At 40.0% G+C, this 27378-nt stretch overlaps 1 protein-coding gene across 1 annotated transcript in view; it reads right to left on the bottom strand.

Annotated features, from left to right (window-relative positions):
* KCNK2 (potassium two pore domain channel subfamily K member 2) overlaps positions 1–27378 on the bottom strand; it is a 140340-nt gene that overhangs the window by 56792 nt on the left and 56170 nt on the right. The gene's annotated exons all lie outside the window — the stretch shown is intronic.

The raw sequence follows: 27378 nt of genomic DNA on the forward strand, positions 1-27378 counted from the left end.
ATTTAGTATAAAACCTCAAGGATCACCAACATTTAAAGTGAGGAGAGAAGGACAGCCCTCAAGGACATGCTGTGAAAGGATAAAGGATGGTGTGGGGGGGTAAACGACCTAGTTTTCCCCTAAGTAAACCAAACTAAACCAAATCCTCTGCTGTCGAGTCAATTCCAACTCATAGCGACCCTATAGTAAGGTAGCCTTTATCCTTGGCTTTGGAGAAATAACTCTGTAATTGAGATGCCTTGGTCTGGGGCTTGCAGGCCACACCTGAGAATTTGTGCTGGTGAGTGGAGGCTGGCCAGACCAGAAAAGACTCGCTTAGAACGTCAACATCAATTAGCCCTAGGAGGCATGATTTAGCCTATCATGCAGGGCTGGCTAATAAAAGCCCTGAACACGGAGGCTCAAAGAGCTTCCTGGTTGACGAGAACATCTCCTCCCAGGAGGGCAGCGTGCCTCTGGGAACATGGAAGCTTAGCATTGGGAGCCCTCCCAGATCTTGCCCTGTGCGTCTATTCATTTCAATCCTTTTTGGCTACGATAAATCTGTAGTCATAAGTATAGTATCCAAAGTATAGTACACTCTTCATAAATTCTGTGAGTCTTGCCAGTGAATTATCGAACCTGAAAAGGTAGTAGGAGCCAGCAAGTCAGAAATTAAGGATGTCATGTGGACTCCTGAGCTTGTGGCTGGCATCCTGAATGGGTAGTGGGAAACCAGTCCCTAATTTGTGTTCAGCAGGTCAGAGGGTTGACGCCCAACTTGCAGCTGTGGTCTGCCTACCTGGCAGTCTGAAGGATGGTGTCCTTTTAATTTATGAGCTCTGACGTAGCTCCAGATGGAAAGGGTCAGACAGAGAGAGTGTGCCATAGGGGCAGCTGGTGACGAGGATGGAGAAGTGGTAATGTGAGGACTGGATCGATATTCACATTTTGGGGATTGGATTCATGCTGATCCTTACCATGCAGTGTGTTTTCAGGAAGATCACAAGAGAAGCGTGCTTCATAGAGCAGAGACTGATAAAGTTAAATAAGATAACCACTGAAAAATCTCCACTGATACAACAACAGATTGGTCACCAACGTATACCAGCGATAACTGTTTAGTGGATTAATGAGAGGAGAAGACACACGCTAGGCCTGAGCTCTGGAGCGTGTTTGGTTTTTCCTTTTCTTTGTTTTCCTTTCCTTTTTTTCTTTTGTTAACCTTATATTTTCAAACCATTTTAAACTTACAGAAAGGTTACAAGAATTGTACAAAGAACTCATGTATGTGCTTCTCCCAGGTTCACTAATTGTTAACATTGTTCCACTGTGAAGGAGCTCTGGTGGCACAGTGGTTAAAGCACTCAGCTGCTAACTGAAAGGTCAGCAGTTTGAACCCACCAGCTGCTCAGCGGGAGACAGATGTGGCAGTCTGCTTCCATAAAGGTTTACAGCCTTGGAAACCCTATGAATGAGTTCTACTCTGTCCTATAGGGTCACTATGAGTCCGAAGCAACTTGATGGCAATAGGTTTTGCTTCCTCTTTACTTCATAATTCTCTCTACACAACATATTTTTTTTTTCTGACTATTTGAGAGTAAACTGCAGACATCTTGCCCTTTTATTCCTAAACTCTTGGGTGTGTATTTCCTAAGAAAAAGTGACATTCCTTTAAATAACCACCTTACGATTACCAAATTCAGAAAAGTTAACATTGATAAAGTACTATCATCTCATCTTTAGTCTATTTTCAAATTTTGCCAATTGCCCTGTTAGTGTCCACTATAACACTTTTTTCCTGTTCCAAGATCCAAACTAAAATTATACGCTGCATTTCATTGGCATATCTCTTTAGTCCCCTGTAATCTGGAATAGTTCCTAAGCCTTTCTTTGTGCTTCTTGACTTTGACAATTCTGAAGAATGCTAGTCCCAGCTGCCATCAAGTTGACTCCAACTCACTCATGGTCGCGCCATGCATATCAGAGTAGGCTGTGCTCCACAGGGTTTTCAGTGGTTGTGATCTTTCGGAAGTGGATTACCAGGTCTTTCATCTGAGGCAACTTTGGGCGGATTCGAACATCCAACCTTTCTTTCAGTTAGCAGTCAACCGCGTTAACTATGTGTGTCACCCAGGGACTTCTTTTTGAAATATACAGGTCAGTTGTTTTGTAAAATGTTCCTCAATTTGAATTGTATAATATGTCCTTACGACTACATTCAAGTTGTTCTTTTCGGTCAGGAATATCACATAAATGATACTGGCTAAATTAGCACAGCACGCTTATGAAAATACCTCGCAGGGGGAGGGTGTGGTTGGCAAACAAACAGAAGAAATGCATTCTTTGCATAAAAATATGGTACTTGGTTAAGGCATGTCCACTAGGTTTCTCCAGTTACTCTTTCTTCTTTTTTAATTAATAAGACATTTATAGGGAGACACTTGGAGAGTATACGAATATTCTGATAATCAAACCTACATAAGCCACTAGTTGTGGTATCTGTAAAATAACAAAATAATGACAGAAAACATGAAAGCAGATTAAATAATAGAATAGCAAATGACATAACATTAATTTAAAAATACACTAAAAGTGTATTTTTTAAAAGAGTAATACTCTTTTAAAAAATATATTAACCCTGAGTGTATAGCCTCTGGGCACCCTTTTAACTCAGTACTGAAGTCCCTCTTGAGATTCACCCTTCAGCCTAAGATTAGACAGGTCTATAGGGCCAACAATAACACACGTGAGGAATGGGCTTTGTAGTTCAATTCATGCATATGAGACTCATGGGCACACCAGCCCAAAAGCAAAGAAGAGAAGGCAGGAAGAGACAGGAAAACCAGACAAATGGAAACAGGAAAACTGGGGCAAAGAAGGGGAGAGTGTAGACACATCACAGGGTTGGCAATCAATGTCATAAAACAATTCGTTTATTAACTGTTTAAAGAGAAACTAATTTACTCTGTAAACTTTCATCTAATACACTATATATATTTATATATAGATATATAAATAAACTTGTCTTTCCATTTCACAAAGAAGAAATAAAAAAAAATTAAAAAGCCATAATCAGCTCCTTCTGTCCCCAGCAGATTCTGGTGGGGAACAAAGTATCAGAGGACGAGAGAGCACGTCTTGTCCACCCACTGTCCTCTCAGTGGGACGTGGATTCAGAAACCTCCATGGGTTGTAAGGGACACAGAAGTTTTTACATGTTCTGCTCAGATGATGAGGAGGGGCTGAGAGCCCTGGGGAAGGGAAAGAGCCTCAAATCAGGACCTAGAGCCTTCACGGCTAACACTCCAAGACTAAGGAGACCATGTGGTCTGATGTAAAGAATCAATGAACTTATCTACTAATGCTTGGAATGCTACATGTCAGAGCAATGGATAGAAAGGATCCATCCAGGGCAAACATGATAAAGGCCCAGAAGTCTTGTATCAAGGCAATCTGAAGAAGTAAAAGAACATTCCAAGGTTAAAAAGTTGGAGAATGTTTAGGTTGACCTATTGGGGATGGTGCGCCATTTCTACACACCATTCAAGAATGGAGCTTACCAGCTTCAAGCCCATTTGTCCTTACATTAGTAAGCAGAGGACCAGCCTTGCCAAGTCAGCAAGGTGGGCTATTTTGACGTGGGCTTTCTGATTTCCCCAGGGAGTCTTGCTAAGATTTAATACTCTCCATCATTGCCTTCTCCAGATGAGTAGCTACATGGCCTGAGATAGCACAGGCATCTAAGTTATACTTATTGTTGTTAGTTGCCATCAAGTTCATTCCGACTCATGGCGACCACATGTGTGCAGAATGGAACTGTTTCACAGGGTTTTCAAGGCTGTGACCTTTCAGAAGCAGATTGCCAGGCCTGTCTTCCAAGGCACCTCAGGGTGTGAACTGCCAACCTTTCAGTTAGCAGTCCAATGCTTAACTATTACATGGCCCAGGGACTCCTTAGAGTTAACCTACTGCATCCCATTCTCTGTGTTTGCATAAGAGGGCAAATGTCTTTAAAGTCACATGTTTAAGAAGTAACCTGCCTCCAGGAAAGAGCAAGGAAGAGAAATAAAAGATACAGCTTTTACTTTTTTTTTTTTTTTAATTCTGACTGTAGCACTGTTATGAAAAAGGCTTTTTCTTTAAATGACAAAAAGACAGAGGAAAAAAAAAAAGCCTAGCTATCGTGAGGGCTCACGATATCTACCTCACGCAAGTTCAAAGGGCATAAGAAACAAAGCTCTAAGTTTTCATCAATCAGCGATTCAGATTCAGCCTACAGGCCGCTCTGAAACACCTTCGGAAAAATCGACAGAGGATTTCCTCAGGCAACCTTGTTTACATCACCCAAGAAATGGCCCAAAGTCCAAAGAGAATTCTAGATGGAAGGAAAGCCGATCCACCTGTCATTGGTCACAAAGTGGAGCCAAGTCCCTGGGGCATCTCTGCACCCTTTTTCATTATCTTCATGACAGAGTTAACACAAAGGAGACCGAACGGAGCAGGAATGAGGAATCCTGGTATAATTCTTCTCTGAATATCCGCTGCTTCACCTTTCAGATATTTCCGCATCTGCCATTATGCTGAACTCCAAGGCAGAATACGTGCCTCAAAGATGGCATCCCTCACTGAGTACCAGCCCCCAGTGCACAAAAAAGTGACCTGGCGGGGGCGGAGCCAAGATGGCGGACTAGGCAGACGTTACCTCGGATCCCTCTTACAACAAAGACACGGAAAAACAAGTGAATCGATCACATACATAACAATCTACGAACCCTGAACAACAAACACAGATTTAGAGACGGAGAACGAACTAATACGGGGAAGCAGCGATAGTTTCCAGAGCCTGGAGCCAGAGTACCAGTCAGGTACGGCACAAGCACAGAGACCTGCTCCACCCCCCTGAACTAACCCCGGGAGGGGGACCAGCCGGTTCCACGGGCGGCGTGGGACGCAGCCGGTAGGAGAAGTCCCCGGGAGGCAGTGACTGATCTTGGAGCAGAAAGAGCAGCATCCGAGCCGGAGAACCGTCCCGCAGGGATTTGGACTGCACGCAGGTACGCCATAAACACGGAGAGTTGCTCCACCCCCTGAACTAACCCAGGGAAGGGGACCAGCCGGGTCGCGCGGGCGGCGTGGGACGCAGCTGGTAGGAGAAGTCCCCGGGAGGCAGCGACTGGTATTGGAGTGGGGAGAACAGTGTTCCAGCCGGGACACTCGGTCGCGGCACAAGCACGGGGAGCTACTCCACCCATCTAAACTAACCCCGGGAGGGGGCCCACCTGGTTCACGGGGGCGGCACGGCCACACGGCTGGAGAGACGAGAAGTCCCCGGGAGGCAGCGACTGATTTTGGAGTTGAGAGTGCACCGTCCCAGTAGGGGAGCCTTGACGCTGGGCGTGGGGCTGGAAGCGGAGGATCTGACCGTGACTCCAGCGGGCCAGACCCCCTGGGGGCAATCTCCACACAGCCAGCACACATAGGCGACGCGCCCGCGGGAATCTCAGATATAACAGTCATTCCAAGCAAGACAAGCAACTCTGGCTATATTCTGAGGTGCTACTCTCCTATCTCTCTGTTCCCTCCCCCACCCTCCCCAGGCGGCTTCATTAACATCTGAATAGCCTGAGCCAGAGGGAGAACTCTGATAGGGATCTGACTGCAGTTTTTTTTTAGCGGATTTTCTGGAAAAACTAGTTTCCCAGTGATGGCTCGGAGACAACAATCCATATCAAACCACTTAAAGAAGCAGACCGTGACAGCTTCTCCAACCCCCCAAACAAAAGAATCAAAATCTTTCCCAAATGAAGATACAATTTTGGAATTATCAGATACAGAATATAAAAAACTAATTTACAGAATGCTTAATGATATCACAAATGAAATTAGGATATCTGCAGAAAAAGCCAAGGAACACACTGATAAAACTGTTGAAGAACTCAAAAAGATTATTCAAGAACATACTGGAAAAATTAATAAGTTGCAAGAATCCATAGAGAGACAACATGTAGAAATCCAAAAGATTAACAATAAAATAACAGAATTAGACAACACACTAGGAAGTCAGAGGAGCAGACTCGAGCAATTAGAATGCAGACTGGGACATCTGGAGGACCAGGGAATCAACACCAACATAGCTGAAAAAAAATCAGATAAAAGAATTAAAAAAAATGAAGAAACCCTAAGAATTATGTGGGACTCTATCAAGAAGGATAACCTGCGGGTGATTGGAGTCCCAGAACAGGGAGGGGGGACAGAAAACACAGAGAAAATAGTTGAAGAACTTCTGACACAAAACTTCCCTGACATCATGAAAGACGAAAGGATATCTATCCAAGATGCTCATCGAACCCCATTTAAGATTGATCCAAAAAGAAAAACACCAAGACATATTATCATCAAACTCACCAAAACCAAAGATAAACAGAAAATTTTAAAAGCAGCCAGGGAGAAAAGAAAGGTTTCCTTCAAGGGAGAATCAATAAGAATATGTTCTGACTACTCAGCAGAAACCATGCAGGCAAGAAGGGAATGGGACGACATATACAGAACACTGAAGGAGAAAAACTGCCAACCAAGGATCATATATCCAGCAAAACTCTCTCTGAAATATGAAGGCGAAATTAAGATATTTACAGACAAACACAAGTTTAGAGAATTTGCAAAAACCAAACCAAAGCTCCAAGAAATACTAAAGGATATTGTTTGGTCAGAGAACCAATAATATCAGATATCAGCACAACACAAGGTCACAAAACAGAACGTCCTGATATCAACTCAAACAGGGAAATCACAAAAACAAACAAATTAAGATTAATTAAAAAAAAAAAAATACACATAACAGGGAATCATGGAAGTCAATAGGTAAAAGATCACAATAATCAAAAAGAGGGACTAAATACAGGAGGCATTGAACTGCCATATGGAGAGTGATACAAGGCGATATAGGACAATACAAGTTAGGTTTTTACTTAGTAAAATAGGGGTATATAATGAGGTAACCACAAAAAGGTATAACAACTCTATAACTCAAGATAAAAGCCAAGAAAAACGTAACGACTCAACTAACATAAAGTCAAACACTATGAAAATGAGGATCTCACAATTTACTAAGAAAAACGCCTCAGCGCAAAAAAGTATGTGGAAAAATGAAATTGTCAACAACACACATAAAAAGGCATCAAAATGACAGCACTAAAAACTTATTTATCTATAATTACCCTGAATGTAAATGGACTAAATGCACCAATAAAGAGACAGAGAGTCACAGACTGGATAAAGAAACACGATCCATCTATATGCTGCCTACAAGAGACACACCTTAGACTTAGAGACACAAACAAACTAAAACTCAAAGGATGGAAAAAAGTATATCAAGCAAACAATAAGCAAAAAAGAAGAGGAGTAGCAATATTAATTTCTGACAAAATAGACTTTAGACTTAAATCCACCACAAAGGATAAAGAAGGACACTATATAATGATAAAAGGGACAATTGATCAGGAAGACATAACCATATTAAATATTTACGCACCCAATGACAGGGCTGCAAGATACATAAATCAAATTTTAACAGAACTGAAAAGCGAGATAGATACCTCCACAATTATAGTAGGAGACTTCAACACACCACTTTCGGAGAAGGACAGGACATCCAGTAAGAAGCTCAATAGAGACACGGAAGATCTAATTACAACAATCAACCAACTTGACCTCATTGACTTATACAGAACTCTCCACCCAACTGCTGCAAAATATACTTTTTTTTCCAGCGCACATGGAACATTCTCTAGAATAGACCACATATTAGGTCATAAAACAAACCTTTGCAGAGTCCAAAACATCGAAATATTACAAAGCATCTTCTCAGACCACAAGGCAATAAAACTAGAGATCAATAACAGAAAAACGAGGGAAAAGAAATCAAATACTTGGAAAATGAACAATACCCTCCTGAAAAAAGACTGGGTTATAGAAGACATCAAGGAGGGAATAAGGAAATTCATAGAAAGCAACGAGAATGAAAATACTTCCTATCAAAACCTCTGGGACACAGCAAAAGCAGTGCTCAGAGGCCAATTTATATCAATAAATGCACACATACAAAAAGAAGAAAGAGCCAAAATCAGAGAACTGTCCCTACAACTTGAACAAATAGAAAGTGAGCAACAAAAGAATCCATCAGGCACCAGAAGAAAACAAATAATAAAAATTAGAGCTGAACTAAATGAATTAGAGAACAGAAAAACAATCGAAAGAATTAACAAAGCCAAAAGCTGGTTCTTTGAAAAAATTAACAAAATTGATAAACCATTGGCTAGACTGACTAAAGAAATAAATAAAGAAATACAGGAAAGGAAACAAATAACCCGAATAAGAAATGAGAAGGACCACATCACAACAGAACCAAATGAAATTAAAAGAATCATTTCAGATTATTATGAAAAATTGTACTCTAACAAATTTGAAAACCTAGAAGAAATGGATGAATTCCTGGAAAAACACTACCTACCTAAACTAACACATTCAGAAGTAGAACAACTAAATAGACCCATAACAAAAAAAGAGATTGAAACGGTAATCAAAAAACTCCCAACAAAAAAAAGTCCTGGCCCGGACGGCTTCACTGCAGAGTTCTACCAAATTTTCAGAGAAGAGTTAACACCACTACTACTAAAGGTATTCCAAAGCATAGAAAATGACGGAATACTACCCAACTCATTCTATGAAGCCACCATCTCCCTGATACCAAAACCAGGTAAAGACATTACAAAAAAAGAAAATTATAGACCTATATCCCTCATGAACATTGATGCAAAAATCCTCAACAAAATTCTAGCCAATAGAATCCAACGACACATCAAAAAAATAATTCACCCTGATCAAGTGGGATTTATACCAGGTATGCAAGGCTGGTTTAATATCAGAAAAACCATTAATGTAATCCATCACATAAATAAATCAAAAGACAAAAACCACATGATCTTATCAATTGATGCAGAAAAGGCATTTGACAAAGTTCAACACCCATTCGTGATAAAAACTCTCACCAAAATAGGAATTGAAGGAAAATTCCTCAACATAATAAAGGGCATCTATGCAAAGCCAACAGCCAATATCACTCTAAATGGAGAGAACCTGAAAGCATTTCCCTTGAGAACGGGAACCAGACAAGGATGCCCTTTATCACCGCTCTTATTCAACATCGAGTTGGAAGTCTTAGCCAGGGCAATCAGGCTAGACAAAGAAATAAAAGGTATCCGGATTGGCAAGGAAGAAGTAAAGTTATCACTATTTGCAGATGACATGATTATATACACAGAAAACCCTAAGGAATCCTCCAGAAAACTACTGAAACTAATAGAAGAGTTTGGCAGAGTCTCAGGTTATAAAATAAACATACAAAAATCACTTGGATTCCTCTACATCAACAAAAAGAACACTGAAGAGGAAATTACCAAATCAATACCATTCACAATAGCCCCCAAGAAGATAAGATACTTAGGAATAAATCTTACCAAGGATGTAAAAGACCTATACAAAGAAAACTACAAAGCTCTACTACAAGGAATTCAAAAGGACATGCTTAAGTGGAAAAACATACCTTGCTCATGGATAGGAAGACTTAACATAATAAAAATGTCTATTCTACCAAAAGCCATCTATACATTTAACGCACTTCCGATCCAAATTCCAATGTCATATTTTAAGGGGATAGAGAAACAAATCACCAATTTCATATGGAACGGAAAGAAGCCCCGGATAAGCAAAGCACTACTGAAAAAGAAGAAGAAAGTGGGAGGCCTCACCTTACCTGACTTCAGAACCTATTATACAGCCACAGTAGTCAAAACAGCCTGGTATTGGTACAACAACAGACACATAGACCAATGGAACAGAATTGAGAACCCAGACATAGATCCATCCACGTATGAGCAGCTGATATTTGACAAAGGACCAGTGTCAATTAACTGGGGAAAAGATAGCCTTTTTAACAAATGGTGCTGGCATAACTGGATATCCATTTGCAAAAAAATGAAACAGGACCCATACCTCACACCATGCACAAAAACTAACTCCAAGTGGATCAAAGACCTAAACATAAAGACTAAAACGATAAAGATCATGGAAGAAAAAATTGGGACAACCCTAGGAGCCCTAATACAAGGTATAAACAGAATACAAAACATTACCAAAAATGATGAAGAGAAACCCGATAACTGGGAGCTCCTAAAAATCAAACACCTATGCTCATCTAAAGACTTCACCAAAAGAGTAAAAAGACCACCTACAGATTGGGAAAGAATTTTCAGCTATGACATCTCCGACCAGCGCCTGATCTCTAAAATCTACATGATTCTGGCAAAACTCAACCACAAAAAGACAAACAACCCAATCAAGAAGTGGGCAAAGGATATGAACACACATTTCTCTAAAGAAGATATTCAGGCAGCCAACAGATACATGAGAAAATGCTCTCGATCATTAGCCATTAGAGAAATGCAAATTAAAACTACGATGAGATTCCATCTCACACCAGCAAGGCTGGCATTAATCCAAAAAACACAAAATAATAAATGTTGGAGAGGCTGCGGAGAGATTGGAACTCTCATACACTGCTGGTGGGAATGTAAAATGGTACAACCACTTTGGAAATCTATCTGGCGTTATCTTAAACAGTTAGAAATAGAACTACCATACAACCCAGAAATCCCACTCCTAGGAATATACCCTAGAGATACAAGAGCCTTCATACAAACAGATATATGCACACCCATGTTTATTGCAGCTCTGTTTACAATAGCAAAAAGTTGGAAGCAACCAAGGTGTCCATCAACGGATGAATGGGTAAATAAATTGTGGTATATTCACACAATGGAATACTACGCATCGATAAAGAACAGTGACGAATCTCTGAAACATTTCATAACATGGAGGAACCTGGAAGGCATTATGCTGAGCGAAATGAGTCAGAGGCAAAAGGACAAATATTGTATAAGACCACTATTATAAGATCTTGAGAAATAGTAAACCTGAGAAGAACACATACTTTTGTGGTTACGAGGGGGGGAGGGAGGGAGGGTGGGAGAGGGTTTTTTATTGATTAATCAGTAGATAAGAACTGCTTTAGGTGAAGGGAAAGACAACACTCAATACATGGAAGGTCAGCTCAATTGGACTGGACCAAAAGCAAAGAAGTTTCCGGGATAAAATGAATGCTTCAAAGGTCAGCGGAGCAAGCGCGGGGGTCTGGGGAACATGGTTTGCGGGGACTTCTAAGTCAATTGGCAAAATAATTCTATTATGAAATCATTCTGCATCCCACTTTGAAATGTGGCGTCTGGGGTCTTAAATGCTAACAAGCAGCCATCTAAGATGCATCAATTGGTCTCAACCCACCTGGAGCAAAGGAAAATGAAGAACACCAAGCCCACATGACAACTAAGAGCCCAAGAGACAGAAAGGGCCACATGAACCAGAGACCTACATCATCCTGAGACCAGAAGAACTAGTTGGTGCCCGGTCACAATCGATGTCTGCCCTGACAGGGAGCTCAGCAGAGGACCCCTGAGGGAGCAGGAGATCAGTGGGATGCAGACCCCAAATTCTCATAAGAAGACCAAACTTAATGGTCTGACTGAGACTGGAGGAATCCCGGCGGCCATGCTCCCCAGACCTTCTGTTGACACAGGACAGGAACCATCCCCGAAGACAACTCATCAGAAATGAAAGGGACTGGTCAGCGGGTGGGAGAGAGATGCTGATGAAGAGTGAGCTAATTATATCAGGTGGACACTTGAGATTGTGTTGGCAACTCTTGCCTGGAGGGGGGATGGGAGGATAGAGAGAGAGGGAAGCCGGCAAAATTGTCAAGAAAGGAGAGACTGAAAGGGCTGACTCAAGAGGGGGAGAGTAAGTGGGAGTAGGGAGTGAGATGTATGTAAACTTATATGTGACAGACTGATTGGATTTGTAAACGTTCACTTGAAGCTTAATAAAAGTTATTATAAAAAAAAAAAAAAAAAAGTGACCTGGCGGTATTCTGACATGGAAGGTGTGCCCCGAGCTCCCCCAAAATTTCCCAGGGTGAGAGAATCAAGGGGCTGTTTAAGGGACGGCCCCTCATGTTTTTTTCCTCTCTCCTCTATAAAACTAGACTTCCCTCCACAGATTTATCACGTGTTCTAACCAATGAAGACAGACACTGGTTAAATGGCTCAATATTGTTAATGGATCTATGGACCTCAGATGAAAAGCATCTGCTGACTAACAAGCATACAGCATGCTAGGCTTTTGAAGTATTAATCTTTGGATTGTCTGGACTTCCTGACTCTTTCCTTAGTTGGTCAACAACATCTCCATTGCCTCAAGGTGAAATAGGACTTTAACAGCAAGATGAAAAAGGAGCAGCATTAAGCCGTTGTTCTTGGCCTCTTAAACGAAGGTGTTCTCGCTCAAAATGCCTCCCCCGAGGAAAGTAAAGCTTTCAGTTTATGGCATAACGTATGTGTTAACAAGAGAGTGAGAGGAGAGGCAGCCAAACCAGCTTCCAAGGAGCTTGGGAGAATAGAGAAGACCGATGGGGCATGACCTTGGAGGAGGTGGGGTAGGGCAGAGGCCAAAGGACAGGACCTGGAGGGGTGGGAGTAAAGGGGTTTGATGGTATACTGAAGTTGGTTCTGAGGCTGATTGTTAAATTTGCAGGAATTTTGAAAGTTGACTGACTTCACATTGGTAGCTTGAAATCAGCTACAGTGGGAATGTTTACACCACAGAATATCAGCAAACGCTACAAGGTAGGGCTTTTATTTATTTTTCCTCCAACCAGCTAACTGTTAAACATTTAGCAACACACCACTGATTAGACACAAGGTTTGAGAGACTATAGGTGGTCTGTACCACAGGGCTAGATGGAAGCCAATGCTGGTGGGCCAGACCTTGCCACTTGCATCACCAGGAAGAACGACCATCTCTTCTTGGCTTCACTTCCAGGCAAGGACCCTCCATGGATGGTCACTGTAAGCCTCTCTGTGAATCATATAGCAGAAGGACACCCATATATCACCCCGATCTGAACAGTCCTAAGTAGACAGGCAATTTTTTTTAAATCACAAATTATTATGCTAAATAAATAATGGTGTTGTTGTTAGTTGCCATCAAGTTGATTCTGACTCATGTGTTACTGTGTAGAACTTCTCCATAGGGTTTTTTTTTTCTCTTGGCTATAATATTCAGGGAAGTAGATCACCAGGCCTCTTCTTCCACAATACTGCTAAGTGGGTTCAAACCACCAAGCTTTAGGTTAGGATTGAGCACAAACCATTTGTGCCACCTAGGGACCTTAAATAAATAATAATGTTGCTGTGTGCAGTCAAGTTTATTCAACTCATAGAGACAGTGTAGGACAGAACTGCCCCACAGGGTTTCCAAGGCTGTAATCTGTATGCTGGCCCAGCGGTCCTTTACCAAGGCTCCTTTAAACAAATAACAACCCCTGAAAGCACTGTACATACTTGTACTTAATTATTTGCTACAACCCACTTCATGCCTACCTTCCCCTCTTGGCTATGAGTTTCATGAGTGTAGAGCCTAGTCTATTATTATTATTTTTTAAATTTCTTTTTACTATTATAACTTCAGAAACTTGCATAAGTTCTACATTATTAATTGATGCATACCTGGCAATCAATAAATATTTTTTGACTGACTGACTGGCATTTGATCCCAAAAAACTTAACAGTACTTTAGAAAGACAATAAAGAAAAAGAAAAACATATAGAGAAATAACAAGTTCCTATGTGGAAAAGTCTTATTTTTATAAAATTATCTACAAGATAATTAATATACTATGTTTGCAATCAAAATTCCATAGGTTTTTAAAAATAACTGAATGAAATGGTTCTAAAACTCATCTGGAATAAAATGAATAAAAATAGTCAATAAATATTTTATAGTTTTAATAATTAACACTATGTAAAAAAATCGATCATATTAATAAAAAAATAGAAAGCACAGAAAGGGACTCAGGCATGTAAATGAATTTAATATTTGATAAATATGACACGTAAATATGAAAGGAGTTGGTTATTTAATATATGGCGATGGGATAAGTAGCAAGCTACTCGGAACTAAATCATGTCCCTAATCTCATAATTTACATTAAATAGTATCAGATGGATCAAATAATTAAATACGTATTTAAAAAATAGGATCATAAAACATGAAGAAAAGACAGGATAATAATTTTCTAGCATACTCCTGGGACAGAACCATCAAAAAAAAAGAAGGATAAATATGGCTGCACAAAGATAGACAATGATGCAGTATGTCAAAAGAATAGTACAAACATTAAGCAAAAAGCAAACACTTTGTTGTGAGTAAAGATCCAGACACCCTTGTTTCTGGTCCCATCATACCTCTTCTTAATCAAAGAGCAAAAATTCCCTTTCATTTTTGAGTTATTCAAAGCTGAAGATGACCTGAGTCCATTATACATTTGCATTTGCTTCCTAGAGATGTTCTCCTAATTTAGCCTTAAACCACAGTTATTTAAAGGTTGGATTGTTACTTAAGAATATACATTGTTGTTGTTATTAGGTGCTGTCCAGTCAGTTCCAACTCATAGCGACCCTATGCACAACAGAATTAAACACTGCTCGGTCCTTCGCCATCCTTACAATCATTGCTACGGTTGAGCTCATTATTGCAGCCACTGAGTCAATCCACCTCGTTGAGGGTCTTCCTCTTTTCCACTGACCCTGTACTTTACCAAGCATGATGTCCTTCTCCAGGGACTGATTCCTCCTGACAACATGTCCAAAGTATGTAAGATGCAGTCTCTCCAACCTTGCTTCTAAGGAGCATTCTGGTTGTACTTCTTCCAAGACAGATTTGTTCGTCCGTTTGGCAGTCCATGATATATTCAATATTCTTCGCCAACAACACAATTCAGAGGCATCAGTTCTTCTTCGGTCTTCCTTATTCATTGTCCAGCTTTGACATGCATATGATGCTAGTGAAAATACCATGGCTTAGGTCAGGCACACCTTAGTCTTCAAGGTGACATCTTTGCTTTTCAACACTTTAAAGAGGTCCTTTGCAGCAGATCTGCCCAACGCAATGCATCTTTTGATTTCTTGACTGCTGCTTCCATGGGTGTTGATTGTGGATCCAAGTAAAATGAGGTCCTTGACAACTTCAATCTTTTCTCTGTTTCTCATGATGTTGCTCATTGGTCCAGTTGTGAGGATTTTTGTTTTCTTTATGTCGAGGTGTAATCCATACTGAAGGCTGTGGTCTTTGCCTTCATCAGTAAGTGCTTCAAGTCCTTTTCACTTTCAGCAAGCAAAGTTGTGTCACCTGCATAGCACAAGTAGTTACTTGGAAATTTCAAGTATCCATAATTATAAACCTGTAAATCCAAAATATATCAGTTATGTGCGCATGGGATATTTACTGAAAGCTTGTCGAATGGCTAACTTTTACATACAAATTCACTTCTGTGGAAAAATGGCAGGCTACGCTTGTAACAAGCAACACTTCTGGATAAGAGCAGCCTTCCTACCCTTTGTATTAGACTTACTGAGATTAAGTAACACAGTTAAGCTATTTGGACATTTTGGCTTCAGCTTACTTACTTTGGAATTAAGAGTTCTACTTGACAATAGACAGTTCATGAAAATGTTGAATCTTTTAGCCAGCTTTCAAAGTAGAGGCAGCAGTTTATGATTACGTTTACTGACAAAAGGAATGATACAAGCAATAATATATATATATATTGCATTTATATAGACCCTTCTAGAGTAAAATGCATTTAAAAACCACCTGAGTAAGTCTGACCACAGATTTAGAAGGGAGGACTCTATTACCCCAATTCCATAGAGAGAAAATTTAATAAGAAAAAGAATGCATACTAGTTTACTCTGACGAATTCTAATTCATAAAGTACCAAACTATACACTGGAAAAAATAACTGAAATATCATCACAACAAAGAGTTATTATTATTTCCGTTCAAGTAAATATGTTCAGTGAATACCGTTTGCCAAACACTGCTCCAGAAACTGCACAAAGGGATGAAGGAAACACTACTCCAAAAACTTCGAAATTATAAAGAAAATCAGCTAAATATGCTATCCACTAACTTTTCTTTAAAACAGTAGTGAAGGCACACATCTGGACAAAGATTTGCTACCCCAAAAATTGAGGAAGACAGAATATATATGAGAAACATTCCCATTAAACCACTGACTTAAAAAGCTGGGTTAGCATAATGTTGGGTCTGTGTTTCCTTTTTCTTTTTTAAATAATTTATTTTGTTGTCGTTGCTGTTGAAAACATACACAGCAGAACATATACCAATTCAATAATGTCTGCATATACAATTCAGTGACACTGACTACATTCTTCAAGTTGTGCAACCACTCTCTTCCCCTTTTTTCAAATTGTTCCTCCTACGCTACCCATATTTACTTTGATCTCTAAAACAGAAGAGCAAGCCAACTGGGAAGCAGAGGGGAAGATAATTTTGCATTTCTTGACTGTCAGTCCTGGTGTATGAGTCTCACATCTTCTGGCAGTGTCATCTGTCTCATCTCCTCAACCTCTGCCATCATTTATCATGAAGTCAGGTCTATGCAAAAGCCACGGCTACGCAGAGAACACGGCTGCTCTTAACACGTAGCATGTATGCATGGACGGTAGAACAGACCCAAGGATGGCCTAGAAATGACTCCACCGCGGGACAAAAATGTTTGAGTGGACTCTATCAGGAAATTCTGCATGGATTCCAGGATAAATGAGGAGTGAGGAGGAAAATATGAGTGAAGGAGACAGTGAATCTAAGAACTTTCCATTGAACATGAGTCTGAAAACAAAAAGTTCATGAATAAATCAAATGCTAAGAAAGATAGTTAAACACAACTTCTAGAATAGGAAATTACTCCAAATGAAAATAATTTCATGGGACAACCTCAACGAAATTTTAAGAGGTATATTAGAATATTCAGAGAAAAAACCAAAATTTTTACTAAAATTATGCAATGAAAAGGCATAAAAATCAGAGGAAAAAATATTTGAAATGAAACATAATAAAAAATTTTTTAAGAAACAGATGAAATAAAAAAAAAAAAACTTTTTTGACTGATAAAAATGAAGGAAGAATTAGTGAATCCGAAGACAGTACTGACAAATTCACACAAAGCCCAATGCAGAAAGGAAAAGGGACTTAAAATAAAAACATGCAGGACTACTTAAGAGACCTGGAGGATGAGGCTCCAACAATCATGTGAGTTCCGGAAGAAGAATACGGACTGAAGAGCAGGGAAACAATATTTGAAATACTGTTAGCTGTGCATTTTCCAGAACTAAACACTTGAGGACTCATACTGAAATAAATATAAATCCATATGAAGACACATCGTAGAGAAACTGAAGAACATAAGGATAAAGATAAAATCTAAAAAGTAGTTGAATAGAAGGAGAGAAGAGATTACGTAGAAAGGAACAGCACATGAGCTACAACAGTCACAGAACAATAACAGAGCAATTAACATCTTCAAAGTGCTGAGGCAACAAAACCATTATCCTGGAATTTTATAATTAGCTAAATTATCAAAGAAGAGCGAGGGTTACACGTTAGCAATTTTCAGTCGTACAAAGTCCAAGAAACCTTATCGCTCAGGGAACTCTCACTAAAATCACTAGACTGATGTGCTTTGGGAAATGTGTACTTTAGTAAGAAGAGAACCCAGAAAGAAAACACAGCACAGAAGAAATAGAAGTGGGCACAGAAAAAGAAAAAAGTCAGACTATTTAATAAGTATTGTTTAGCTAAAATGCCAGAAATAAAAATTATTAGCTAAAATGTAAGTTAAAAAATAAGGAAAACCTCTAAAAAATGGTAGCAAATAGTTCAAATATATCAATAATCATAATTAATGTAAATAGATTAAAGACAAAGAGATTATTAAGGTATATAAAAATCACACATATATTGAAAATAAAGTGCTGGAAAAAGATTTGTCAGTAAGTTCTAACCCAAAGAAGGTCAGTTTGATAATATTAATAGCAATCAAAATTTAAGGTTAAATACATTCATACTCAAATGAGAATGGCTAATAGTAAAATAAGTAATTAAAAAAATGATATAATAATAATCTATGCAGCACCATAACTTTGTAAAATATTAAGCAAAAATTGACAAAATTATTTTTTTAAATGGCATATCTATATCTATTGAACATTAGAAAATCAGTTAGTATGACATATTACATTCACAGAACAAAAACGATCACCATTATTATCCCAATAGATTCATTCATCCAATTTATTTCTGATATATTTTTTGAACACCTACAATGAGCTAACCAATATAGATACAAAAAGTAAAGAAAATATAAAAGTCTTCTCTGAATGGAGCTAATATTCTTTTGGAAACCCTGGTGGTGTAGTGGTTAAGTGCTACCGCTGCTAACCAAAAGGTCGGCAGTTCAAATCTACCGGGTGCTCCTTGGAAACTCTGTGGAGCAGTTCTACTCTGTCCTACAGGGTCACTATGATGAGTCTGAATCGACTTGACAGCAACAGGTTTGGTTTTGGCTTTTAACATTCTTTTTGGTGAAGAAGGTGAGAGTAAAGAAAATAAATAAATTATAATAATTAGAAATCAATATATTCTATAAGAGAAAAACAGAGAAGGAGGAGTAAGGTTAGCAATATAGGAGGTAAGGATTATAATTTTAAATGACTAGTCAGCACGGACTTCACTGAGAAGGAGATACTTGAGCAAAGATGTAAAAGAGATGAGGAAGTGGGCCATGAAAATACCTGGGGGATGAGAGGGATCAGCCCGTGCAAAGGCACTGAGGCAGCAGGCCCAGCATGTGTTGAGGAAGATTGAGGAAGACAGTGTAGCTTTGGTGACATGGGGAGAGTTGTGGAACCTGAGGAAGCCTGACCACGCCAGGCCTGTTTTTGTTAGCTGCCGTTGAGTCAACTCGGACCAACGGGACCCCACGTGTCACAGAGTAGAACTGCTGCACAGGGTTGTCTTGGCTATAATCTTAACAGAAGTAGATCGCCAGGCCTTTCCTTCTGCAGTGTGGCTGGGTGGGTTCAAACCACCAACTTCTAGGTTAGCAGCCAAGACGCAAGGCCTATTAGAACCTATGAACGGTTACAAGGGTGCAGAAAAATAATTCAACAAAATCGATCACTCATTGATGAGAGAACATTTCGCAAATTAAAAGTGAAAGAAAATTTTATTAACTTGGTTTTATCAAAAAATTAATAGCTAACATATATATACTTTTTTTAACATATACTTAATGGTGAAATTTCTGAGTGCCGTCATTAAAATGCGGGACAAAACAAATAAATCCATCATCATGGCTTCTCTATAATATTGTAATGGGGGTCAATGCTATAGGATTAGAAAAAGAAAGGTATAAAACAAGATAGTAAATGTTAAAGCTATTATTATTTTGGGGATGAGATGCTTGCCTATATAATAAAGTTAAGAAAAAGTTTTCTGGATTCAAAGTCAAGAAAACAACAATAATAATAACAAATATTTATATGTGCTTATTAAGCACCAATGAAACCCTGGTGGCATAGTGGTTAAGAACCACAGCTGCTAACCAAAAGGTCGGCAATTCAAATCCATCAGATGTTCCTTGGAAACCCTACAGGGCAGTTCTACTCTGTCCTATAGGGTTGCTATGAATTGGCTTGATGGCAGTGGTTTTGGTTTGGTGCTTAATCCTGTTGTGGCTGCCATCAAGTCGATTTCAACTCATAGCGACCCTGTAGGACAGGGCAGAACGGCTCCATAGGGTTTCCAAGGCTATAATCTTTACAGAAGTAGATTGTTACATCTTCTTCTCTCAGAGTGGCTGGTGGGTTCGAACCACCAATTTTTTGATTAGTAACCCAGTGCTTAACCACTGCATCACCAGGGATCTTTTGAAACATATTAATTCACTTAATTCTCACAATAATCATAATGAGGCAGGTACTATTTTCTTCATTTTTCAGGTCAGGAAACTGAGGCACAGAGAGGTTAAATAATTTTCCCAAGATCACACACAGCTAGTAAAGTGGCAGAGCTGGGATTCGAACCAGGCACTTTGGGCCAGTGTTTGGTCACATCACATTTCTATATCCCAGAAATAAACAATTAGAAAATGTTATCAAAAAAAAGAACACAAAAACTCAATAACAATTAAGGCATCTGAGAATAAATATCATAAATAATACACACTTTATAGATAAAATTAGAAAATATTATTGAATGACATAGAAGACCTGAAGAGATGTAAAGGCATCAATTTTTAACAAATTAATACCTAAATCTAATACAATTTCAATAAATCTTTCCAAAGGGTTTTCAGTGAAACTTGATGAACTTATTACTAAAAACTATATAAAAAGGTAAAGGACCAGTAATAGCTAAGAAATTTTTGGGAAAAATAAAAAAAGAATATGACGAGAGAATTCGCCTACGTCATGTAAAGACTGACTACACCTACTGTGGAAACCCAGGTGGTGCAGTGGTTAAGGATTCAGCTGCTAACCGAAAGGTATGCAGTTCAAATCCACCTGGCGCTCCTTGGAAACCCGATGGGGCAGTTCTACTCTGTCCCACAGGGTCACTATGAGTCGGAATCGACTCGACAGCAATGGGTTTGGGTTTGGGTTTTTTATACCTATTTTAAAGTGACATGATTAAGACAACGTGGTATTGGAAAAGGTCCCTGGGTGGAGCAAATGGTTTATGTTGGACAAATAACTGAAAGGTTGACTGTTTGAATCTACCTAGCAGTGTTGAGGGAGAAAGGCCTGGCAATCTGCTTCTGTAAAGCTTACAGCTGAGAAAACCCTATGAAGCAGAGTCTGCTCTGTAATACATGGGGTCACCATGAGTTGGAATTGACAGATTTGGTTTTTGTTTCTGTGGTTTTGGTAGTGTAGAAGGAGGGCCAGACCAACAAAAACAAAAGAGACCCAAACATTTCTGGAAACATGGGTATCCGCCCAAGTTGAGGAGAAGGTCAAGGAGTCAGTGAAGGGAGCGCACATTTAGCTACCCAATGGGATTGGGGGTGATGAAGTGGCTTCATCCTTCTGTACTGTGTTTTACTTAACAATAAAACAATGAAAACACCCTAAGGCAGCGCTAAGATTTGATAAAGGTGCGTGGGTCGGTGACTGTGTGCAATAACACTCTCTCCAGACAATTCGACAGGTTTGAGATATTGCACAATAGTAAAAAAAAAAGAGTAAGAAATTCTATAATTACATTAAATTTATGCATCGACAAGATATTGGACAATGTTCTGTACCAGTGATAGCCCTTTAAAAAGCTAGAAATAAAAATTACTGTCTTATCATGACAAAGAGTATCTTTCTCAAAACATTTAATATCATGCTAACATAAAAATACAACTGGAAGAATTCCCTTGAAAAAAAAAAGGACTATCTATTTTAATACTACTGTTTAATATTATTCTGAAAGTTCCAGCAAATGCGATGCCAAGACAAATAAGAGGTGTATTTACTATAAAGGAGAAGACAAATACATTACTTGTGGAAAATAACTAAACACCCAGCAAATACAAGAGAACACTGATAATCGTAGGATTCAGAAAAGCCCAGTAACTACCTGAATGTATGACAAACATGCAGAAACCAACAGTCTTACAATGTGTGAGCACTAATTGGAAGTGTACAATGGAAAAATACCCTACGAACAATATTAAAACTCCATTGCCTTCGTGTTGATTCCAATTCATAGTGACCCTACAGGACAGAGAACCCCCCTGTGGGGTTTCTAAGGAGCGGCTAGTGGATTCAAACTGCCAGGGTTTTGGTTAGCAGCCAATTCCTTAACCACAGTGCCACCAGGCTCCAACATGATTAAAAGAAACATAAAACACCTGGAAATAATCTTGTCAAGACATATGCAGGAACTTTGGAGAATGGCTTGGGCTAGTATAGGGTGGGATGAAACGGAACAGAAAGAAACAGAACAGAAAATAGGATAAGGTCAAGAATAGCACATTTTTTAATTCTTATTAAAAGGAGCATCACAGGTAATTTGGAAATAGAATGATTATTCAACGAACAGTGCTGAGGAAATTGGTTACTATTTTGGATGGAAAAAAATCTGCCCTATACATTACGTGAGAATAAGTACTAGGCAGATAAAAGATACAAACAAGTTAGCTGAACTAAACTACTTCTCTCTTGGTCCTGTCGGATTATGTTTCTTCCTTGGTCTCAAATGTACGCTCCCCATACCCCACCACTCTTCACCCGGCTTATCTCTGAGAATCCATCACCACTTAGATTAAACCCGTAAAAAACCAAAGCCATCGCTGTTGAGTCAACCCCAACTCAATAGTGACCCTCTAGGACAGTCTACAGAGTAGACAGAGGGACTGTCCTACAAGGTTTCCAAGGCTGTAAATCTTTATGGAAACAGACTGCCGCATCTTTCCCTGCAGAGCAGCTGGTGGGTTAGAGCCACTGACCTTTTGGTTAGCAGCTGAGCGCTCTAACCATTGTGCTACTGCAGCTTCTTTCCTTCATCCTAATCTCTCTAACTCTACACTGGCAGTTCGTCATTCTGAGTGTTGAGGTTTTCCTAAGTACCTGGTAACGAACATGTCAGAGCTTGGACCTGAAAAGTTCTCCAGCTGCTGTTCAGTTTGATGGGTTATGAAAACATGCTCCCTGAAGGTCTGCCTCTCCTGACTTGCTTGTATCCCTTGAAGTCTCTTCTGCACATAGGTTTCACCTGCAGTTCCTATTTATTGGGAGTAACTGGGTGGCACAAATGGTTAAGTGCTCAGCTGCTGACTGAAGGGTTGGTGGTTCAAATCCCCCCAGAGGCATCTCAGAAGAAAGGCGTGGTGATGTCCTTCTGAAAGGTCACAGCCATGAAAACCCTATGGAGCACAGTTCTAGTCTGAAACTCAGGGGTCACCATGAGTCAGAATAAGCTCAACGACAACTGGGTTTTTTTGGTTCTATTTATTGATTTGACTCCTGAATAGTACGTCTCCTAATTCCCTCTTGGTAATATTCCTCCCTACAGTAATGCAGAGTTTGTGTTTACGGAATGACTAGTAGATAGTTATCTCTCTCGTGACTACTGGATTAATGGTATACGAGCCACTTTTTTATGCCTTTGGACCTCAGAGGTAAGGCGTTATTATGGTTCTAATGCATTTAGTGTCCAGGTGGGCCCCTTTTGACATGCATGAAGCTCAGGAGACCAGAGTTGGAGCCTCGTTGTTGTGTAGGTTGAGAATTCTATCAGGTGATGCTTCCTGGATGTGTTAGTTTTGTCAACTTTTTGCCTTTTTTCCTTTTATTTCTGCAGGATAAGGCTTGTAAACATAATTATGGCTTTCCTGGGTGATTGTTAGGGAGCCCTCACGGGTTTGTTTTGGTTTTTCTGTGTCATATTTGGAAAACCAGAGGTTCCCCTTGTAACCTAATAGAAAGGCGCCACACTAAGTTATCCACATAGCTCTCATTGTATACTGTCTCATCACAGATTGGTGGAGCCACAGTGCCACTCACCTCATTGGTGGCTTGTATTACCAGATCCTATTTCTCAAAGTCCATAGTACCAACCAAAAATTTAAACACGCTCAATTAGTAAGCACACATTCCAATACTGAAAACACATGCCACTAAAAAAAAATTAAGGAGAAAACATGTGCTAAAAAAGGGCTATGGTGGTAACCACTCTGCCCTGCCCTTCTCTTTTGGCCACCCTTTTCTTTATAGCTCATGGATTGTCTTACAAACATTTTCTTCATGGAGCATCTTTTTATAGAAGACTGTGCCTTCTCCAGCCTCCACGTCCCCACTGACAGCGGCGCTGAGGAGGGTCTGAACCCTGAGTCCTCTGGACAACACTTCAACCTTTTCATCAGCCCAACACCCATGCCTCACCACCACCATGTTTAAAACATCAACAGTTACCACAAGGTCAAACCCATTGAACCCAATGCTGTTGAGCTGATTTCAACTCATAGCGATCCTACAGGACAGAGTAGAGCTGGCCCCTAGGGTTTCCATGGAGCAGCTGGTAGATTCAAACTGCTGACCTCTTGGTTAGAAGGTGAGCCTTTAACCACTGCACCACCAGGGCTCCCCCACAAGACCAGAGCTCCCCAGTCTCCATGTCTCCATTTCTTAAAAGCCATATGGCTTTGTAGGCAGTGAGGCAGACCCCCATCATCATCACAACCTTTCTCCTCTCTTTTCCTGCTTCTTACCAGTCTCTTGGCCACTACAGCAAAACCTCAAATTGGTTACTCTTTTGGAGGGACGATGAAGCATGCTAACCTGATTGTGGTCTCTTCTCATTCAAATTCATCTCATCAGAGCCGACTGTCCCTAACGCACAGCTTCCATCTGACACCTGCAGCTTGCAGACTAAGTGAGAGCTCCTTAAGTACAAACCACCAGTCCTTATGTCCCTGGCCCTGCATCTCACTAACACCAGGCTCATCGCTACCTGTTGAAAACAATAATGTGAACTTTCTGATGCCTTACACTTGTTATGCTCTTTGTTCTTACTGCCTGGAACAACCGTGGCCCCTCAGTTGTGATGTTCAAATCCTCTGTGTTCTTTACGGGCTCCCACATACTGCTTCCAGCACACAGCCCTTGCGAGCCCTTTCAACCAGCTGTGCACTCTTGTCTTCTTTCAGCATACATGTTGCTGTCGTTGTGTGCTGTTGAGTTGATTTCCGCTCACAGTGACCAAATGTGACAGAGAAGACTTCCCTATAGGGTTTCCAAGGCTGTAATATTTACCTAACAACAACAATAATCTTTGCAGAAGCTGACAGCTTTCTCACACGGAGTGGCTGGAGGGTTCAAACCTCCAACCTTTGGGTTAGCAGCTGAGTGCTTAACCACTGTGCCACCAGGGCTGCTTAACATATAAACCCATCACCATCATGGCAATTTGTACTCAAAGCGAACATACAGGATGGAGTAGAAACTGCCCCACAGGGTTTCCAAGGAGTAGCTGGTAGATTCGAACTGCTGACCTTTTGGTTAGCAGCTGTAGCTCTTAAGCACTGTGCCACCAGGGCTCCTCCTGACATACACAGCACTGTGTGCTTCCTGGGGCAAAGTGTGGGCTATTCTAACATGAATTCTTGACTTTTAGTTACATGCTCTTGTCTCTCTTCCTGATCATAAATTTCTTGGGAGCAGAAATATGGTTGAATCATTTTTGAAACAAAAATTTAGGTATCTTGCTCACAGCTATGTTCAAGAAAATATATTCAATTGGGAATAATTTTCTGTGAATATTTATTAATACATCATATTTTAATTAAATAAAACCAAAACCCAACCAAACCCACTGCCGTCGAGGCGATTCCGACGCACAGCGACCCTATAGGACAGAGTGGAACTGCCCCCATAGAGTTTCCAAGGAGCACCTGGCGGATTTGAACTACTGACCTTTGGGTTAGCAGCTGTAGCATTTAACCACTATGCCACCAGGGTTTCCTTTAAATTATTTAAAATAAAATTAAACAGACATGATTAAATGCAGACAGTTCTGCTGTTCTGATTCTTTATGCTGCTTTTAATTTTATTCAGGATAGAGACAGTGGAATCCCTGATTCATACAAAATTGTAATAAAATAAAGTAAAATAACCCCTAAAAGTGACAATTAAAATATTATTTAATAGTAAAACAATTTAAATTATTTTAGATGCAGAAAAACAACATTAATATTGTAGGGTGTGGGAGTAGAAGGCTATAGGTGGGATGGGGAGAAACAGAACAACTAAATTCAAGGTGCGCTCAATTAGCAACCTGAGAAAAACAGCAAGGTTTCAGAAATCAAAGTGAGAAGACAATCACATCTATTTTGTTGTCTACAAAAAGCTAGTCAAAAGCATAACTATGCAGTATAGAGTAAGAACCTAACCAAACACCAAAGAAAGAACATGGTTTCAGAAAATTCTGAGTCTAATTAAGAGAAAATTAAACAGTGTCCTGATATCAACTTGAAGGCAACTGGTTGATTGGTTGGTTGATTGACTGGTTGGTTGCTTGGTTGCTTGGTTGGTTGCTAAAAACTATATTCATTTCAGAACTTTCCCAAAGCTCTACACTGTTCTATATCATTGGTTCAAACCATGAGTGCACATCAGAATTTGTATGAAACATAAAAAATTACACATGCTCGGGTTCCATCCCAGAACAACTAAATTATTGTTCCCCACGTGGGGAAAGGGAACAGGGAAGAGGGCTGCACATACACATTTTTTAAAAATCAACAGAAGTGAGTCTGCTGTAGATTCCTGTGACAGAAACAAGTCAGTCTAAAGCTACGTACTTGGGGAGCTTCTTTAGGAAAAAGAATACACAGTTAGGAAGCAGGACATGCAGATGGGCAGCCGTGAAGCTTAGGCGTCATCAGCGTCAGGGTAGAGCGGCCTCCACGCCTTCGTGCTCAGAGCTTCCCGGATCAGCGTATCTTCCAGGCCGGCTGTGGCCTTACTACAGAGCCATCTCTTATTTTCATCAACAACAGTGAAAAAAATAGCTAACGTTATTTCTATTGAAAACTTTCTCTACACATGCCAGGTGCGGGGCTAATCCCTTTATACGTGTACCTGACTCAACCTCCACAACAACCCCATGACGATTAAGTACAGCTAATCATCCCCATTCCTTGAAGGCGGAAACTGAGCTTTGCTGAAGTGAGCCAATGGTGAAACAGTTACTAAATGCTAAGACTGAAATTTAAACCATGAACTCAGTTGGTCAGAGCAAGTATTTGGGACCAACGCTACACTTTTCCACGAACCAGAGTTCCCCTCCATTATATAACCAGAGTATAGATCCATACCTGGGTATGCCATTCTCCAAATAATTACCGTTTTATCTATTCAGACTGTGGCAGCTGGAAACCACCAGCCGCTCTGTGAGAGAAAGACCTGGCAGTCTGTTTCCGTAAAGATTTACAGGCCTGGAAACCCTATGGGGCAGTTCTACTCTGTCCTACAAGGTCGCTATGATCCAGGACCAACTCGATGGCCGTGGGTTTATTCAGACATGGAAGAATGCAGAGTGTGTCAAATTAGACGCATCAAGTAAAGTCACTAAATCAAAGGGCTGTTTTTATTTTTATTTTAACTCCCTCTTGGCCCAGAAACCCTGAGCCTGCAGTTCAAATAGTATTTCACAAGATGGCTCCCTTGCTATTTTTAGTTGCAACTTACATAAAATTTTATATTACAGTTGTAAGTGTGCAAATTTATAGGAAGTATTTTTAAGTTGCTTTTTGAGCTAACTTCTACCAAACACTTTTTACTACAAGATACACCTTTGTAACTTACAACCGCA

Source organism: Loxodonta africana, chromosome 25 (assembly GCF_030014295.1).
Source record: "Loxodonta africana isolate mLoxAfr1 chromosome 25, mLoxAfr1.hap2, whole genome shotgun sequence".
Lineage (NCBI taxonomy): Eukaryota > Metazoa > Chordata > Mammalia > Proboscidea > Elephantidae > Loxodonta > Loxodonta africana.